The sequence below is a fragment of the Callithrix jacchus genome, chromosome 6, assembly GCF_049354715.1.
Source record: "Callithrix jacchus isolate 240 chromosome 6, calJac240_pri, whole genome shotgun sequence".
Lineage (NCBI taxonomy): Eukaryota > Metazoa > Chordata > Mammalia > Primates > Cebidae > Callithrix > Callithrix jacchus.
The window spans coordinates 67,580,243-67,601,680 of NC_133507.1; the positions used below are offsets into that span (position 1 = coordinate 67,580,243).

Consider the following 21,438-nt stretch of genomic DNA (forward strand, 5'->3'; position numbering starts at 1 on the left):
AGGTGGGAGGATCTCTTGAGCTCAAGAGTTTGAGACCAGCTTGGGCAAAATAGTGAGACCATGTCTCTAACAAACAACAACAAAAACAGAACAAAAAAAGAAATCTATGCTTTCAAAGAATCTTCGTAAACGGGTAGATGGAAAGTATTCAAGTTAACAGCAGATTATGTAACCAGTGTCGGTAGATCATCCCTAACCTTTGTTAAAATACACATGTATATACACACACAGGTACACATATAAATACACTCATAGAAACAAGAGTAGAAAGAATCCCATGAACACAGTTGGGATAGTCTTTGCCAAATTTACTGTAATAAAAATGTATTGCTTTTATAACAAAAAATGTGATATATCATATAAAAACATGTATAACATCCTGAGAAGAAAGGAAAGTGAAGAGTTAATTTTTATACCTATTTCTGGAACTTAAGCTTTCCAAAACTACCATAGGAAGACAGCAAATAAGAATGGAATCCTAATATGATACTTGGTAAAAATGAAGACTTAGATTCTAGCTGCTTGTCTGCAATTTAGAAGACATAATTTAAGTTGATGTTGAAGTAGGAATAGTCTTATCTGAACAATCAACTGAGTTAAAGCTGATGAATATGTTTTATCATGTGAAATGTACCAAGTTTAGTGATAACATTGTTTTGCTTGTTTTAGAGCTTTATGGAAATAATATCATAATGTCATATTTAGTTTTCTGCCTTTCTACTTATTTTCTCCATAGCATTATTTTATTATCTTTTAAAATGTAATATTTGATAATATACAAAATAATATGATTTTTTTTTTGAAATGAAGTCTCACTCTGTTGCTCACACTGGAGTGCAGTGGCATGATCTCGGCTCACTGCAACCACTACCTCCCAGGTTCAAGAGATTATCCTGCCTCAGCCTCCCTAGTAGCTGGGTCTACAGGTGCTTGCCACTATGCCTGACTAATTTTTGTGTTTTTAGTAGAGGGGTTTCACCATATTGGTCAGGCTGTCTCAAACTCCTGACCTCAGGTGGTCACATATACACACTATAAAGCATACCAATAAAATAAACCCTTATGAAGTCCCCCGCCAGCTTTAGAATTAAAACATTTTAAATACCTGTCCTCTTCCTCATAGTATCCCTGACATCAATAGCAAGACAGTATTCACAGTAGTATGCACAATTATAACATGGAACTGAAACCAACACAAATATCCATCAGCTAAAGAATAGACATGTAATCGTAATATATTTACCCAATAAAAGACACATCAGGGAAATGAGTAAACTACAGCTATACACAGTTGAGTACAGATAAATCTTAGAAATATAATAAGTGGAACAATTAAGCCCCCGAAGACCATACATTGAGCCCTTGCTCTGTACTAACTTCTTCACGTTATTTCTTGCCTATCTTAGAGAAGTGGGATTCTTTGATTCCAAAGTACCAAAACTTTGATGGACATGCCTGAAAATTTGTCCCCATAGCACCTGACCCAGGACAGAGTAGGAACCTGCCTCTGTGCCTCAGCCAGTCCCATAGTTCTTTTCTACAACTCACCTCTCCCATTTCAGTCTTTTTATTTGGATGGAGTTTTGCTCTTGTTGCCCAGGCTGGAGTGCAATGGCGTGATCTTGGCTTACTGCAACCTCTGCCTCCCAGGTTCAAGCTATTCTCCTGCCTCAGCCTCCTGAGTAGCTGAGATTACAGGCATGTGCCACGGTGCCTGATTAATTTTGTATTTTTAGTAGAGATGGGGTTTCACCATGTTGGTCAGGCTAGTCTCAAACTCCTGACCTCAGGTGATCCGCCTGCCTCAGCCTCCCAAAGTGCTGGGATCACAGGTGTGAGCCACCGCGCCTGGCCCATTTCAGTCTAGTTAGAGTGTCTTTCTCTCTGTTACCTAGGAGATTTTTTTGGTTGGTGTTTATTTCAATAATGAAATTCAAATCAATAAAATATGCACATAATTAGTTTATCAAACAGTTTGAACTGGAGGGGTTCAAACCTAAAACAGTTTTCTTTTCTCCTCCAATTTGCTGCATTCAATTGTGCTAGGATAAACCTCCCTTCCCTGTTACTTTTAGGTTGGTTCCAGTCTAATCAATTTTAATCCAGTTAAAACATCATTCTCATAGAGTTCACTCCTCTGCCCAGAGCTCGTGCTACTTGACCCATGGCCTGAAACCTGAAGGACAGAAAAGGTGTGGTCCTCACTTTCTTTTGGTGGCTCCACTGTCTAGATGACTGGGTGGGTGGAGGAAGAGGAGTTATGTAAAGGGGTATTTGAGTCCTGCTTAATTAATAAGTGCTATCACATGGTTCTCTCTGGGCTACACTTTCTTGATGTGGTAGAAGTCCAGACACTAGCTCTTTAGGGGAACACAGTGCAAATTTCACTTTTGGGAATAGTGTGTTCTTGTGGGAGAACCCACTCACTGCATTGCTTTGGGTATGGGAGATCTGTCCTGATTTCACTTATTCTAATCTCTATATCCAGTTGTACACTGACTCATATCAGCCTATTGTTAAATTTTCAGGAATTTTGTGAGCTGGTTGTTAATCCATTGGTAGCTTGAAATTGACCATAGTGAGAAAATTCACACTACAGAAATTAGCAAAAATTATAACTCTGGTCTCCTTTCTTTATTTCCTCTTGGAAAGCCAATTAAACATATACCAGCACTTACTAGAACGTCCATGGCTTTCATCTCTTTTCCCCAGTGACCTACCCCAACTCTCTTGCAGCTTCACCTAGAGAACAGCTCTTCGGGAAGGGGGTACTGGCAAGATAACTGAAGCTTGATTATCGCATAAAGCATTTGAGTGACTCAAAGAAAAATCATGAAATGCACCCTTCCCACACCAATGGGCAGGAGTGGCCACAATGGCATTGTTGGCTCTTCATACCACCCTGTCATCTCTCTTCGAATTTCTGCACTTTCCGCTCAAATTAGCATAGTAGCAGTTCAGCAGTCAACTGTATAAGCAGGCATGTGCTCAGGGAAAAAATATTGACCTCCCCTTCTTCTTCCCTTTAAAGTACTTATGATCTCTGGAAGCATTGTCTCAAAGTCCCCTTTCCACTCAGTCTTATACAAACAGCACTCCAAGGTCTTTTCTCTCTGATGATTGTCTTGGGGCAGCAGTTCTCAAACTTTTTGGTCTCAGGATTCCTTTGCCATTCTAAAAACTATTGAAGACCTCAAAGAGCTTTTGTTTATGTGGGCTACATCTATCAAAATCTACTGTATCAGAATTAAAACAAATTTTAAAAACATAGCCATCATCTCATTTCATGTAATCCTCTAAAAATCTCCACTGTAAATTCATGAGAGAATGAAAGTGAAAACTGAAAATAATATTTTAGCATAATTATAAAAGTTTTGACCTAATAGGGTCCCCAAGTAAAGGTCTTAGGGACCTTTAGAGGTCCCCATCAATTGTTGGGAGATAATTCTCTATTAATCTCTCATGTTTCTGTATGCCTTTCAGCATAGGCACCAACTGTTTTTCATAAAGACTATCTTTCCAAGCATATTTGTATAGCAAACAACCTTGGGAATACAGACAATGCTTACCTCCAGGGCAAAGGGCAGGTTTGTTTACTGTCAAATAAAAATGAAGATAATGTCTCCCTTTGTGACAAAGGCCATTAAAAAAAGACTGTAATAACCGTTATAAAAGATTCCGTTTCCCAAAGCTTGGGGTTTCTCTCCTATAACATGGTTCATTGCATGTGGAGATATCACCAGATACTTTTCATGTTGCTATGTGGGAACTGGACTTACATGAACTTAGTGCAAAATCGACGATACTCTGGCTACTTCCATAGTTGTGAATAACAGACTGTTGTCTCTGATACAGGAATCTCATGGCTTCTGCCAGCATCTATGACTATGGCAGGCTGACCTACTAGCTTGCAGTAAGATTTAATCTCACTGCATTTCACAGTTCTTGACATCTACATTTTGAAAACTGTGTCCTAGATATTTCTCAATATCTCATAAACATACAAAAATGATATTTGTCATAGACACATCATGAGTAAACTCCAAGGTTTTCTGGAGACTGGTATAAAATGTATTACATTATTTTTATATGATGCCATTATATTATGATAAAAACACAATACAATGCATGAGGGAGGATACTATTGAATTTTCATGAAACTTCCAAATAAAATCTTTTCAAAAGATTCAGTAAGAACTAAAGTGAGCTTGCTTCTTTGAACACAATCTTCATGCCAGATTTTTGAAATGAAGTGCCCCTATGTACTTTCTAAACATGACTTTTCTAATAATAACTATTAGAATGACAAATTTCTACAAATACTACCTTAATATATTCAGGTTTTAAAAATAAGTTGCTTCGTAATGAAAGAATAAGGTGCATATGGGAATGGTAAGTAAACCGACTCTATCCAAAAGCCATCGTTTCTGTCACAGTTCCCATTTCTATGCATATCCTTAATTGTTGATAGAGCAACGATTATTACATACTCTATACACATCACTGAGAACTGGGATTTGCATAATGCCATTTCAGCTTTTTTATATAACTTTTAAAGGTAAAACTTATTGAAGTATAATAATCATACAGAAGAACACACAAATTTTAAGTACCTAATAATTTTCACAGAACAAATACATCCATGTTGCCAGCAGCCAAATTTTTTATAAAACTCTCTAGCCAGGCATGGAGGTTTGTTCCTGTAATCCCAGCTACTTAGGAGGCTGAGGCATGAGAAACGCTTGAACCCAGGAAGCGGAGGTTGCAGTGAGCTGAGATTGTACCACTGCACTCCAGCCTCCAACCTGGGTGACAGAGAGAGAGTCTGTCTGAAAAATAAAATAAATATAATAAAATAAAATAAAACTCATCAGAGCCTACCTGGTGCTTCCTTAGTCACTTCTCCCCTCCACAGGGAAACCATTATCCTGACTTCTAACTTCAGATTAGTTATGCCTGAATAAGATTTTTTTAACAGTTTTATTGAGATATAATTCATATGCCATGTAATCTTTCCATTTAAGTTGTGCAATTCAGTGGTTTTTAATATGAGTTTGATATCACAGAGTTATGTAGCCCTAATCACAATCTAATTTTAGGACATTTTTACTATCCCTAAAAGAAAACCCATACTCATTAGCAGTCACTCCTGTTCTCCCTCATTGCCCTCCCTCAGCCCAGAATAAGATTTTTTTTTTTTCTAAGACAGAGTCTCATTCAATTGCCCAGGCTGGAGAGCAATGATATTCATAGCTCACTGCAACCTTGAACTCCCCAGCTCAAGTGATTCTCCCATCTCAGCCTTGTGACTAGCTGAGGCTACAGGTATGTACCACCATGCCTAGCTAACTTTAAAAAAAATTTGTGGGGATGGGGTCTTGTTACGTTTCCTAGGCTGGTCTTGAACTCCTGGCCTTAAGGGAGCCTTCCTCTTTGGTGTCCCAAAGCACTAGGATTATAGGTGTAAACCACTATGCAGGCCCAGAATAAGATTTTTAAATCTCTCTATTTTTTTTTTGGAATTTGGCATCAATAAAAACTTTATTCTTTTAAGTAGGTAAAACTGTCAATTCATTTATTTATAACTAATCAAATATTTCCAACAGCTATAATTATAAAATAGAATCTGAGAATCTAAAGAATCTAAAAGTCATTTCCTCCTTAATAAATCTAGTATTAAAATTTTCTATGAAAATGTAAATGGACTTTTAAATACTAATAAACTTTTTCATTTTGCATTATCTATTGCTGAGTAACAAGTGATCTCACAATTTAATGGCTTACAACAATCATAATAAAACAAAATAATAAAACAAACTAATACAACAAAAACAAAAATAATACAAACTTGGTATCATCTCACAAAGTTTCCGTGGATCAGGACTTTAGGAATGGCTTATCTGGGCATTTTTGCAGTCCAGTTGTCAGCAGAGGCTGCAAAGCATCTGAAGTCTTGGGCGGTGACAGAGGGTCTACCTCCAAGGTAGTTCACTCCCATAGTTGGTGTGGTAAGCTGAATAATGGCCCCATCAAAGATGCCACTGTCCTAATCCCCAAAGTTTGTTAATATGTTAAAACAGTTTTTGCAGGTGAGGCTCTATTAAGATCTTGAAGTGGAAGATTATCCTGGACTATCCATGTGGGCCCAATGCAATCATGGGGATTCTTTTAAGAGGGAAGCAGGAGGAGTTGGGTGAGGAGGAGAAGATGTGAAGACAGAAGCAAGAGGTTGGTGTGATGCGAGGGAAGACGCATGAGCCATGGAATTAAAGTGGCCTCAAGAAACTGAAAAAGGCAAGAACACACATTCTCCCCTAAGTGTCTCCAGAAGCCCTGCCAACCCCTTGACTAGCTTGGTGAGACTGATTTTAGACGTCTGATCTCTGAAACTGTAAGATAACAAATTTGTGTCATTTTGAGCCACTGAGTTTGTGGTAATTCATTATAGTAGCAATAGAATACTAACACAGCTGGTGGGTTGTTGCTGGCTGTGGGCAGGAGATTTCTCAATATCTCATAAACATTTAAAAATGATATTAGTCATAGGCATATCATGAATGAGCCCCAAGGTTTTCTGGGGACTGGTACAAAATTTATTACATTATTTTTATATTATGCCATTACATTATGACAAACACAGAATGCAATGCATGAGCTTGGTTTTTCTACAACATGGACATCTCCACAGGGCTTCTTGAATGTTCTCATGAACTGGTTTCCCAAGAGCAAGTTATTTGAGAGAGCAAGGTGGAGGCTACAACATCCTTCATAATCTAGTCTTGAATAGAACACTCAATATTGTTTCTATAATAACTTACTGTTTACACAGGCGAGCCTTGTCCACTGTGGAAGGGGACTGTAGGACATGACTTTGCAGAGGCAAGAACCATTAGAGTCCACTTTGGAAGAGAATTACCACACACATCAAGTATTTTAAATCATATTGAAGTTCTGGTTTACAGAACACATTTGTGCCTTACAGAGCAGCCACCTTGTCTAGTTTCCATGCCACTAATGAGCATATCAGCCAGAAATGGACAGATACACAACAGAGGTGAAAACAGAGACTGGGGCCTTAAGGTCACAGGAGCCCCAGCCTAGCTTTCCTGACACTTTCTCCTCACTGCTGGCCTTGAGTTGGAGCAATGTTCCTTGGGCACCAATAATATGAATTCCCGCCAGCAGCTCCTTGGACTTTAGCATAGTCTGGATCTCAGAAAAAGAGCCTGAAATAAAGGCTTGCAGGTGGATAGTTTATTTAGAAAATGAGTCCAGAGTGCAGGGGTTAGGACCCAGGAGCATGAAGCAAGAAAAAGAGGAAATCAAAGGATGTGTTTACAAACTGGCTGCCATTAAGGGTGACTAGTGTTCAATCCACAGGACTTTCTGGAGATTATTCTGAAATGTATCTTAGAATGCTGCCAAGTAATGAAAAGGGGAAGCATTGATTTGTCAGTTCCCACCTCCTGCATTAGAGATGGCTTTGTGGGTGTTCATTTCCCTACACCTCCAGGCTGTACATGCATGAGTGCCAAGCTGGTCCTTGCAGGAACCCAAAGCCATGGCACTTGAGAAACATGGGGCAGGAAGCAAAAGGCACAATGAAAGAATGCTGTGTCGAGGAAAGCTGCTGTCCGCTGGTACCTGTGGGAAGCTGCTAAGTCTGTGTGGAAGTGGTCACCACAACAGTGGCTGCTGAGGTAGACTGAGAGGATATGAAGTGATTCACAAGTGCTGTTCAATATTGGTCCCTGGCCAGAATGAGTGGTTTGCAACTGGCTGGTGAAGGAGATAGATATCCAGATGGCAGAGTGCCACCCTGGCATGTGACCAGGCAGTATAGTTTGCAGAGTAGCAAGCACTAGGTATTTCTTCATGCAGACCTCATTGCACTTTCTCTTCCATGGGATAAGGGCTCATATGAGCCTTTTAAAGTGAGAAAGACTTACCACCACATTTGTCCTCAGCTTTTGGTCTTAATTAGCAATTTTAAAGTTTAAGGAAAAAATCCCAAATATGATACTGTTCATAAGTATAAGCATCTGGATCATTCAGATGGTCACCACATTTCCAAAAAAGCAGGGGGAAAGGATGCTTTTTAAGTGTCCTACATCTGTATTTGTGTCAAACAAAAGAAAGTATCACAGACTATGATAGCTTTACAAAGTAGCAAAAAAGTCTTTGACCGTTTTCTCATCAAGAAACTGAGAAGTGGGTTCCATACACCCTTGATCTCAATCTGGGTACAATTGTGGCTCACTGTAACCAGTAGAATACAGGGGAAGTGACATCATGTGACTTCTGAAGCTAGGATGAAAGACATGACACAAGTTTTACTTTGTGGGCTGGGATACTTGGGAGCCAAGTCTGGCTACCCTGAGGGTATGATGCTGAAGAACCTGAGGCTGCATGGAAAGGCAGGTGGAGAGGCCTCTGCAACAGTGGCAGCTGAGGTCCCTGGTGACAGTCAGGATCAAAGCACCTGTCTTCCCAACTGAGACCCAGGTATCATGGAGCAAAGACAAGCCATTTCCACTGCACTTCGTCTGAATACCTGACTCACAGAATCCATAAGCATAATATAGTGGTTGTTTAAGCAGCTAACTTTTGAGGGAGACGATAAATTAAATGAAGGTCAGATGACATCACAGCACATTGTACAGAGAGAAGACACTCAAAAGTTACAGCAGTGAAAAGACGTGGAAGAAGGGAGTCATCCTAAAACACAAGGTATTACAGGCATGTTGAACTCCTTTATAAACAATGAACTTAATCATTTTTTACACATTCATTTCAGGAAAACATCATCCTTTACATTAAGTTAATGTTAATTTGGATTTTAGAGTTTATATGGTTTTGTTTTTATCTTTTATGTAAGTTAATTTTGGTTCTTTAGTTGTTTAAAAATTATAAGCAAAATGAATTTATATATAACTAGTTAAAACTGACACATACAGGATACATATTACAATAAAAACATTTTAAGTTAATCTTGAAAATCTCAAAAATATTCTCATTGGAAGGGTAAATGTAATTGTTATCTCTGAGAAACACCACTTTTTACTATTATCAGTTACCTTCTGCTTGAAAATTCACCAAAATACCCTATTGCTTATATTCTTTATATTAAGCCCAAACAGCCCTTCCAATCCACATCCAAAATCATCTTAGTTTTTTCCTTTCTTTCATCTATTTGCTCTCTGCTCAAGACCCTGGAGCTTCTCCCCTGTGCCCTCAGGATCTCCTCCTCCTCCATAAAGACCCAACTCAATTGCTAATTTCTCCGTGAAGTCTTTCTGGAATCCCCACAGGATTTAATGCCCCACAATGTATCAGTCAGGGACTTGCAGGAAACAAATGGCACGTTCCCATGGATAATTGAAAAACATTACAAGAAAGCCACTGTGACTTCTGAGAAACAGATAAAGGCTGTGGAAAAAGCTGAGGACACGCTTAGTACACCACCTCACACTTCTCCTTTCCTCTTATCTGCTACCAGAGTCTTCACTGGCTGAACTCAACCAGAAGCCAAAAGGCAAAGGAACCGTGATGGTTAATTTTTATGTGTCAACTTGACTAGACTAAGGGAGGCCCACATAGCAGGCTTTCCTGGACCTCCAGCACGCAAATGAAAGATCATGGGACTTCCCAGCCTCCATAATTGCATGTGGCAATCCCTTATAATAAATCTCTTTATATGACCCCTTTAAAGTGGGAAATACTTGCCACCACATTTGTCCTCAGTTTTTGGTCTTAATTATCAATTTTAAAGTTTAAGGAAAAAATTCCAACTATGATACTGTTCGTATGCATAAGCATCTGGATCATTCAGATGGTCACCACATTACCAAAAAAAAAAAAAAAAATGATGCTTTTTAAGTGTCCTACATCTGTTTTTGCGTCTAACAAGATAAATTATCACAGATCATGATAGCTTTAAAAAGTAGAAAAAAAGCCTTTGACCGTTTTCTCATCAAGAAACTAAGAGCTGGGGTCTATGCACCCTACTCTAAATTCGGGTAGAGTGTGTGTATATGTATATATATACACATATATAGTTTAGGGGCAAACTGTATATCTATCTATATATATGTGTGCATATATATATACATATGTGTGTGTGTGTGTGTGTGTATGTATGTATATATATATATATATATATATATATATATATATATATGGATATAGTTTGCCCCTAAACATGGGTTTAAACTGTGCAGGTCCACTTACACATCATTTTTTTTCCCATAGTTACACTGAATGTGTCTGCCTCTCCTGCCTTTTCTTCTACCTCTTCTGCCTCTTCTTTTGCCTCTCCAGCCTCTGAGACAGCAAGACCAGCTGTTCTTCTTCCTCGCCCTCCTCAGTCTACTCAATATGAAGGCAACAAGGTTAAAGACCTTTGTGATGATCCACTTCCACTTAATGAATAGTCAGTAGGTTTTCTCTTCCTTATGATCTTCTTAATAACATTTGCTTTTCTCTTGCTTACTTTATCATAAAAATACAGTATATAATCCATATAACACACAGCATGTGTTAATTGACTGTTTATATTGTGTTAAGTCTTCCAATCCACAGTAAGCTATTAGTTAAGGCTTTGGGGAATCAAAAGTTCTACATGGATTTTTGACTGTGCAGAGGGTCAGTGCCCCTAACCCCTGCATTCAAGGGTCAACTGCATATCCTATTGGTTCTGTTACTCTAGAGAACTCTGACTAATTCAAGAACCCACTGATACAGTCAATATAAATCCCTCCCCAAGGAAAAGCGCAAAGGTGAAAAGGATAGAGAGTGGATACAGGAATATGAAAGAACAAAAATTATACAGACTTTAAACTCATAACTTCAATGACATTCTATTGCTTTGACCTGTTTTCATGAGTATTTTTCCACTGGACTATGTATGACCCTGACATTGTTATCTCCCTATTCTCTGCACTTGGCAACAGGTTTGGACTTTCAGTTTAGGTCTCTTAATTAGTATTTGAGTTAATGAATTAAGTTAATGAATTAGCAGGAGAATGACATGGACATGCAAAGATATGCTCTTGAATGCTCCTCAATTTTTATTATAATGACTTTTCCTTATATTTAGTTTATTTCCATCTTTTGAAATCCAATTCTTTTTTTTTTCTATATTAAGTTCTTGAGATTTTTTTCCTAAGCAAAGCAGTTGTTTGTATTGTGATTTTATTTGTTTAAATCTTGTTAATGAGATTTTAGTTATTAGGCCAGCTAGAATTATATCCTATAACAAAGTTTGTTTTAATCTATTTTATTTTTGCATACATGATTGTGGAGCAATTTAAATTATAAAATAGAACACGTTTGTGGCACATTGTTTAAAATTTTCCTTTCAGTTTTGTACTGATTTTCTAAATTCCTTTACACTATTTGTATGGATCTTGTCAATCAAATCTATTCTGTATAAGAGATTAATAGTGGAATGCTACATTATAAGCCTTCCAGTTTCCTTGAATGATTTTTAGTATTCTGTAACACTTTTTTGTAATTAAGATTTAAATACCCAATCCCTCAAGACTTGCCATACAGAGAGCTGTCAATCAAGGAATTGGCAGGCTCTATGAACTGCATGATGAAGTCTTTATCCCTACTCTGATGCCTTCAAGACCAGCTTTTGCGAGCTGATCCTTCATTTCACATGTCTTAGAACTCACTCACACTTCTTATGCTTGGAAATGAAACACACAAAGTGACAACGTAATCCACAGCTAATAAGTTAGCGGCTATAAAAATGAACATCCACATTAACTTGCCAAGCATGGAGAATAGAGGTGTTACACTGCACTCGTGTATATATGTCTGCCAGGGCAATAGTACATATGCCTTTGGAGATGCTTCTAAGTTATGCAGAGAAGCCGACAATAATTCTTGAACTTTGTTATAAGGATCCAGTTTCATTTAAGAGCCAAACCAACAGCATCAAAATACTTGGCCATGATTAGCCACAATCCAGCAGGTGAGAAAAGCATGCAAAACTAGCCACTGGGTTGTAAATTTTGTGGAAATAAAGCTGTCTCAGTACACTCTCTCGTGCCCTGGTATGGGGTATATACTTTCACTGGTAAAGTAACAGTAATGAAGAAATTCTATCTTTTGTCTGCATGTCTCTTAATTTATTACATAGTGAAATAAAGCAGATAGTTACTGTCATTATTTAGAGGAAAAATGTAGTCTAAAATTTATATCATTAGTCACCATGTATAAAAATACAACTCTAAGTTATATATTTTATTTCCATTTAAAATATAAAATTGTAAGAGTATTTTTAATTGCCATGATATTTAAGATAATGTACTATAAAATTAAGTATAGTAGCCTAAAGTTTGAACCCTACACTATAAAATGGAGCTCAGCCTATTGAAATCTTTTTTGGGGGAGAGTGGGGGGAATGGAGTCTCACTCTGTTGCCCAGGCTGGAGTGCAATGGAATGATCTAAACTCATTGCAACCTCTGCCTCCCAGGTTCAAGCGATTCTCCTGCTTCAGTTTCCCCAGTAGCTGGAATTACAGGCATGTGCCACCATGCCTGTCTAATTTTTGTATTTTTAGTACAGACTGGGTTTCACCAGGTTAGCAAGGCTGGTCTTGAACTCCTAACCTCAGATGATCCACCCACCTCGGCCTTCCAAAGTGCTGAGATTACAGGTGTGAGCTACTGCACCCAGACTTGAAATCTAATTTTAAGTTTACTTATCCTGTTCAGTAGGATGGGATATTTGACACACAATGCTTTAAACATTTATAAGTTATTTATTAATACATATTATTTTAATGTATTATATGTATGAATATTGTTTTTAATTAAATTATCTTAATTGTTTTGATTAAATTATCTTAGTTTTTTTTCTTCAATATGATTTTTTAAATTATATAGGCTTGCAATCACATAAATGATGGAGGAGCATCTCGAGCTCACTGACATGGTGACCAAAGATGTGAGTTAAGTGGAAGCAGAGCTGCCCATTGGCAAGGAGAGGAGCCAGCATCTTTGAGTGTCTATTATGGCACACGTTTAACATTGCTTACTTTAGTGCTCACAAGAACTCCACCAGGAGGACATCTTTTGTACTGTACTGATTTATATTTTGAGATTCAGGAAGATTGTACAAATTACTCAAATTGACAGAGCTGACAAATTATAAAGCCAGGTGTAATTAAAAAGTTATTCTTTTTATTATTCCATCTAATCATCCAATATACAGAAAGTAAAGCAGACTGTAATCTCTTCAAAAATAGGAGCTCTGCTCAAAGCACTATTGTGTATTTTCTATGCCTGTCCATATTCATTCATTCATTCATTCATTCATTTGCTCATTCAACAAGCCTGCATTCAGTGACTCCTCTGAGCTAGGCAATGTGCTAGGCCCTGGGAATACAGTGGTTGCATTTGCAGACTGCAGAGAATTGCAGAAAAGTAAAAAGACAGTGCAGTATAGTACAGTTAGTGCTAAAGGAGAAGAGAAGTAAAGATACCAGGGACACTCAGAATTTCCAGATCTAAGAAGGCAATTTGAAGGAAGCAGCATTTAAGCAGAAGCTTTACAAACAAATAGGGGCTATACAGGTCCAGGCAATTGGGAGTACTCGCAAGGACAGTGTTCCTGAGAGAGGATTCTGAATAAGCAAAGGCCTGGATTGAAGGACAGGTCGGGACCAAGAAGGTTGCAGGGAGTGGAGGTGATGTTGTGGAGGAATTTACAGACATGTTTAAGGGATTGGAAACAAAAGAACCCCACTTGCATTTGAGATCAGTCTCACAAAGCAGAGTACAGAGAATTGATGGAGCAGTAGGAAATGAGGTGGGCAAGGAGCCTGGAGTCAGCAGGCTAGATAAGAGAAGTGCTGGTAACCTGCAGCCCTATGTGGCAGTAGGGACTGGATGTGGGAAGGCCGAGTCTTGGGACTGGATGTGATGGAGGGAGAACACATTGTAGGCTGCTAGGAAGATTTGTTACACTCCTCAGAAATACTGCAAGGAAAACACTGAAACAACTGATACAGCTAAAATACCATCACATGGAATTCCATGGGGAAACAATTCTGTTTTTGTTTTTTCCTTGAGATGGAGTATCACTCTGTCACCCAGGCTGGAGTACAGTGGTGTGATCTCAGCTCACTGCAACCTCTGTCTCTCAAGTTCAAGCGATTCTCCTGATTCAGCCTCCCAAGTAGCTAGCATTACAGGTGTGCACCACCACACCCAGCTAATTTTTGTATCTTTAGTAAAGACGGGGTTTCACCATGTTGGCTAGGCTGGTCTTGAACTCCTGACTTTAAGTGATCCACCCATCTCAGCCTGTCAAAGTGCTGGGATTACAGGTGTGAGCCACCACAACTGGCTATGGAAACAATTCTAAATGACCACTCCCCAGTGATGGAAATAAAGATTTCCCATGAGTGCTAAAGTACAACGCTTCCATTGAAAAAACAAAAAAACAAAAACTGCAGATCCAGAAGTAAAATCTCTAGTAATAAAGCAATAGAGCATTTTAATATATTTATCTTTGAGGTTGGGGGCGTCTCAATTTGGCACCCTGGAATTGACAGAAGGGTAATCCAGTCTTTTCTCTTAGGTAAAGATGCAGTCATTCCAATTTTGCATTTTCTTGCTTCCCACAGGATGCAATGCACCCCTAGATTAGTGAGCCTGTTAGGTGTTCTTATGTTTATGCTGCATGATGGCATCAGCTACTAGTTAGTTTCCTTATTAATAAGACTGTCTATGAGATGTGCACAGACTGGGGAAAAGCATTCACTGTTTTGGATAATTCAGAGTTGTAAATTATTACTGTACCTGGGACCAAAATATAAACGGGGGAGGGATGACTTTTGGACATTAGCCAGAACTTTTTCAAAACAAAAATATTTCATATATTTCTTGGAGTACTCATTATAACAGTCAACCAAAATTATTATCAGCCATATTCATTAATTTTACATGTTAGCACTTTTTATTCATGTGCAAGGTAGTTTTAATTTTTTTTCACAGTATTTCTTATTGAAATATTGCAGTGGACTAAATGTTTGTATTCCCCCAAATTTATGTTGAGACTCTCATCTCAATATGCTGGTATTTGTAGATGGGACATTTAGGAGGAAAACAGATTATAAAGGGGGAACCCTCATGAATGGGATTAGTGCCCTTCTGAGAAGAAGCCAGAGAGCTAATCTGCTTCATTTCTGCCACATGATGATACAAGGAGAAGCCTTCAGTCTGCAATTTTGAAGAGGATCCTCATCAGAGCCAGAATAGGTGGGTACCCTGACTTCAGATTTCCAGCTTCCAGACTGTGAGAAATAAATTTCTGTGGTTTATAAGCCTCCCGATACATAGTACTTTGTTATAACAGCCTGAACTGACTAAGACAAATATATAGACTTCAGGAAGATAAAGGAAGAGCTCCTAAACCTCTATATAGTTTGCCTCTGACTCATATAACATAGTTAAGAGTTGTTTCATAAAATGTTATTGACTCCAGGGCTTAGGGTAAGCTAATATTAATACATTGGTTTATATCAGTTACCATAATTACAAGGCTTCTATTTAATTACTGGATACAATATATAACACAATTGTGTCATCAATGACCCATTATTATGGAATTTTTATAGCTGTATTTAAAACAGTTTTGAGTGTATCTCCTTAAGTATACTATGTCAGTATTCCAATGTCAATTTAATATTTGACAGAATATATACTGTATTGTTTTATGAATAAACCTTAACATATTAGGTTGTATTATATTAAATATTTATTTTTGTATCTCAAAAATGGTCAAAGATCAGCAGTTTCATATGGTTCATGTCTAATCTTTCCATGCAGTTTTTTAATCCCTTTCCATTATCAGGAACTACTGCCACCCAATCATTAAGTAAAATGCCAAAAGCAAGTAACAGCCATGTAGTAATATCCTACAGATTATCCCCAATGTCATATTTTAACTCTCATTAGAAGTTGTTCACCAATTCCTAAAAATTAACCTCATACGGGGTGGCTGGGTGGATTAGAAGTCCAGAAATACGATAGTGTATATGCTTCAGACTTTATGTTTTCTCTAAAAGAATGAAGTTTGGTCATTTTACAGTAAATTCTGTGCTTGAATAAAACTTCAAAGGGCAATTGCTGAACAGAAAGATCCTACTTACTAATCAATGCCTCTCAAAAACAGAAAAAAATGCTGCTGAAAATTGTCCACCAGCAATACCTTCAATGGAGTATATGCAAAAAAAAAAACAACAGCAACAAACAAACAGAATCTTCTTTGGAAAATGGGAAGATCCATGGATTTTCATTTGAGAACCTGGTTTGTCCAGATTTTATTTCACTCCTTTCAAAAGGAAGAATCCTTTGGTTACTTCCCTCTCAAAGCAGCTAGAAGGCCTGGTGAGCACAGCAGGACCACAGAGGTGGAGATGCTGGCACACTCACCCTTGCACTCCTGAGATCCAAGAAAGCGGTCACATCTGCCGAGGGCAGAGGTCTCTGAGGGGCTAAGGGATGCCACGCCTTGCCACTGTTGCTAGAATACCAGGTGTTTCACAAAATCTTTGAGTGGAAACTCTTGCCATTTATACCTTTTATGAATTATATTTATATGAAACTCTATACTTGTTTAGCAATAGAAGTAGCTTAAATTTCTAGATTTGTTCTATCCATATGTGCATTCTCAGTCCTTGAAAGCCCTGAGAAAGAAAAAATAGTTTATAAATACAAATTAGAAGAGGTGTTCCTTGCCCATAAAGGGTGTATATTCTACTTGGACAGAAAAGATGAATATACATGAAAGAATTACAGAATACATCTCCTTACACAATTCCCCTCTTGCCTAAGGGCATTCATTATTACAATACACTTATATAGCACCTCCTTTCCAATAGCCCAAACACCGGCTGTGGAACAAACTGTTGAATAAATACTTGTCACAATCCCCTTTTAACAAGTGAGTCCATCTGGAAAACCAATTCAGGTCCTTCATTCTAATAAAAAACTCTTCTGATTTTGGGATCTACTTTAATCTTTTTTATGATAGGGCGATACTTCAGAAATTAAGGAAATAAAGATGGTAAAAATATTATTCTAATGACAACTTTATTCTCATTCATTAAGCATATCATATGCCCTTTGGGTAGTGTTTTAAATATCCTTTATATCTCTTTAGTATTTACATTGTTTGTAAAGTGCTGCTCAAAAAAATACACTGAGGTCTGGCGAGTTGGCTCACACCTGCCATCCCAGCACTTTGGGAGGCCGAGGCAGGAGGATCACATGGTCAGGAGTTTGAGACCAGCCTGACTGACATGGTGAAACTCCATCTCTACTAAAAATACAAAAATTAGCCTGACATGTGTCACATGCCTATAATCCCAGCTACTCAGGAGGCTGAGGCAGGCGAATTGCTTGAACTAGGACCCGGGAAGCAGAGATTGCAGTGAACCGAGTTGGTGCCACTGTACTCCCGCCTGAGCTACAGAATAGACTCCATCTCAAAAAGAAAAAAAAAAGGCATTGAGGCAGAGCCTAAAGAGGCAACTCACCCAGGTTACAGAGCAGTAGGGACCACCGTTCATGTTCCATCTACTACACCAACATGTCTCTCAAACGTCAGTTGCTAGAGAAGCCAGAGAGTAGAACATGAGAATTGTTTGCATGTCCATGAGAGCCTGATCTACCCTTCCCACCCAAAGTTGTCAGTTTCTAGAAAAAATCTACAACTTAATTTTTTAATTTACATGGAATTTTAAGTGCTCATTTAGAAAAGAAAAATGTATAATACACCAACCCCCCAGGATTTACCATTATTCCTCCCTCTGCCTGGGTCACATGGAACTGAGGACACTCTTTTCTAATGTTTTGCTGAAGCTGGGGCTGTCTTGTCCCTGGTAAAGTTGTGCTCTTTCTCTGCTTCAGATCCTCAGAGGGCCTCCAGGCCCCATTGCACATCCCCCTTCTCTGTGAGGCCAGTGACCATCTGCTCACCATCCTTCAAACCAAAGCCCATTCATGTACACTCCTTTGGGCCACTGGAATGTTGACACCCAGACTTTTCCTCTTCAAACTCAATTGAAACATATTTTTAGTTGTGTGGATCATATTTTTCAACACTTGAGTCATTTTTGTGTCTCTGCTTATTTTCCTCCTATTTCTCCATGTTGTGTAATATTCCTTTGAGTTATCTTTTCCCAAGGAACTCAAAGAACTTGATGATTCAGCCTTCCTCCCACACACCGCGTGAGGCAGGAGATTCTCCCCCTTGCTTTTCTGAGGTGCAAAACTGGCTCAGGTGCAGCTCTATTTTTCCAGCTGTCAAGCAGCAGCTGACCAGATTTTTTTCTAAGCACTAAAAATTGACACGCAGCAGTGTGCTGTGGTATGGTGGGGTGAATACAGGGTCTCAGAAGAGCACTACGGCAAAACAAAATCATGGAACTCTCAGAGTAGCAAAGACCCTATGCAGAGAGACAAACTTAGCAATTTTCTTATGTGCCAGGTTCCAAGCTAGCTGCTAGAAATAAATGGAATAAAGCCCAATCCCTGCCCATCAGGAAGAAAAGACACAAATGAGTCAGCATTTATTCACTCAATAATAAGCAATTCTTATGTGCCAGACATTATTCTAGGCCCCAGGAGTGCTTCAGTGAAAAACAGAGACAAAATCCTTGAATATTACTGGATAATGGTAGATAATTATAGGGCTCTGGAGTCAGGCCTCCTGAGTTAAAATACTGGCTATGTAATACTGAGAAGAGTATGTACCTTTCTGCACCTCAATTTCCTCATCTGCAAAGCAGGGATGATAATGGTACTTCTGCATGGAACTGTTATGAGGACTAAATGAACTATTACAAGTAAAGAGCTCACAGGAATGTCCAGACCTAGCATGGGGTTCATGAATATTAGCAATTATTACATTAGATAACTGCATTGCGGAGTGATGAGTGCTTTGTTAAAAAGCAGTGAGGCACAAGGCTTTTTAGGAGCACAGAGCCGTGCACCTTACTAGGGCAGTGGGTGGCAAAGCTTCTTGGACAAGATGGCACTGTACTTGCAATCATTGACTAGGACCTTAGCTAAATGAAAAACAAAGTGAACGAACTTCAAGCAGAGGGAACGTTGTGTTTGAAGTTTCAAAAGCAAAGGAGAGAGCAAAACAGAGATTGCAATTCAATTCTTAGAAATGCATGCATGTATCTTAGAGTGTAGGTGGTGAGAGGTTGGGGAGGAGCCATGAGAAGGAAGGCTAAGCAGGGACCAGAACAGGATAAGGGATTTGGATTTGATCCTGCAGCAGGGGAAGCCACTAATTTTAAGCAGGAAAGTAAAAGAGGCTGCCATGGAGAAAAATGACAAGAGGAAAGGCTAGTTAGACAGGCTGGGCAATGCCCTGGTCTGGAAGAGTGGAAGGCCTGAGCAAAGGTGGAAGAGCAAGCATAGAGAGACGTGGACAAAGAAAAGGGAGATTAGGTTTTTATCCTTTGACCTACATCTTCCCATTTTCTCCCCACCCCCAACCCTGGTCACCACTGTTTTAGTCTCTATCTATATATTGCATGCTGTCACTTATATATGGAATCTTAAATGAAATGAGCTTAGAATAGATGAAGTTTGAAAAAGGAGAGAAGTCTGTGTGTGGGATAAGGAGTGAGCAAGCATCAAGGAGGACTCCTGAGTAGAGTTGGTAATTATTAACTCTCTCTGGCTAAATTAGTTTTAATGGGCTTGTGAGTCATCTAGGTGGGGATTTCCAGAAGGCCCAGACTCCAGATGAGAGATTACAGCTAGAGAAATACAAGCAGAAACATCAGCATAGAGATACATTGGAAGGTTTGAACGTAACTGAGATGATTCAGTTCTTACCTCATTAAATCTCTGTGACTCTGAGAGGAAGGTTTTTAAAAAAACAGCCAAGGGTACATAATAAAGGTTTTTAAAAAAACAATCAAGGGCAAATAGCAATTGGATTGCAGATCCAGGCTTGTCTGACTGTAAAGTCTTCACTTGTTTCTCTTCTCCCTACAGCCTTGTAGGTGGCTTGGTGAGCGGCTGTCTCCATGTTGTCAACTTTGGCACATGGCTGAGTTTACTCTAGCCCAGCACTGGTGTAACAAATGATAGAGCATGGCTGCCACACTCAAAGCAAGGTCAGAGAGATCACTTTAATAAAATATGCCCAAGGAGTGAAGGAGGTGTGAGCAGGGCATATCTTTGGCACAACTTTTTAGAATTGGGAAAGGCCTCTCAGCTCCAAAAGTCCTGATGAAACACGTTATGTCAATCCTGTCAGCCTCCACCAAGTCTATCAGAATAGATGAAGTTTTTTCTTTTTTAATAAATGTTATTATGTATATTAAAGGTATACACTATATTATAAAATACATATGTATAGCAAAATGGTTTCTAGAGGGGAACAAACTGACATATCCTTTCATCTTACATAGTTACCCAACCCCATTATGGCAAAAGCAGCTATGAAGTAGATACTCCTTCAGCAAAAATCCTGAGTGCAATACACTAATATTAACTAGAGGCCTCATGTTGTATATTAAATCTTTCAACTCGTTTATCCTACATTTTCTACTTTTTATCTTTTGACCTACATCTCCCCATTTTCTCCCCATCCCCAACCCTGGTCACCACTGTTTAAGTCTCTATCTCTGTATATTGCATGCTGTCACTTAAATATGAAATCTTTAATGAAATTTGGTTAGAATAGAGAAAGAAATTGGGGCTTTGGAAGGGGACTGGTTGGAAGGAAATACTACAGATAGGGATTATTGGCATAGAAGAGACTTTGAAAAAGAGATGGCAAGACCTAGGAAGGAAACAGGACACTTATAGGATGGAGCCAGGAGGACCACTACACTCTGAATGTCAGATCCATAGCCCAGTGGATTAATGTGGCCTCCAGGAATTCTAATCTCCTTCCTCAGCTTCCTCTGAAAAATGCTTAAGTGGGGTTGGGGGTGGGGGCAATAAAGCCTAATTATCTCAGTTAGTCTTGCTAGTCTTTGCTAGCTTTCTGAGTTTTGCTAGCAAGCTCAGATGGATTAACAACTGTAAACTGGGTTGTAAACTGTAATCCTGGAGATGATCCTGACTTGTTCAACTTAATATTCTCAGGACAGTTCCTGGCATAGTAACTTCTCAGTATTAGTCATCCTTCAGCTTCTCCCGAGATCATTTTTAGTTTATCTGCCAACATACTAATGCTAATACTCTAGTGGATATATCAGAAAGTCTTACATAAATATTTCTAATGATATACTCAAAAAGTAAACATTTGAGCATGGATTTTTTTTCCTGGTCCCCATCAAAGTAAAGCTTTCAACAGCATTTTTATGTAGAATTTCTTTTGAAAAACTTTGGCTAGATCTTTTACTAACTTCCTGCATTTCCAAGCACCTTTGAATATT

General features: G+C 38.6%; 1 long non-coding RNA gene across 1 annotated transcript in view; it reads right to left on the bottom strand.

The window, feature by feature from the left end:
* The window catches only part of LOC103793766 (uncharacterized), a 47,106-nt gene extending 27,555 nt beyond the window's left edge, over positions 1–19,551 (bottom strand). The window contains exon 1 of the long non-coding RNA XR_008482149.1: positions 17,563–19,551. This is a non-coding gene — a long non-coding RNA (uncharacterized LOC103793766). The remainder of the gene's footprint in view (positions 1–17,562) is intronic.
* Positions 19,552–21,438: the final 1,887 nt, after the last annotated feature.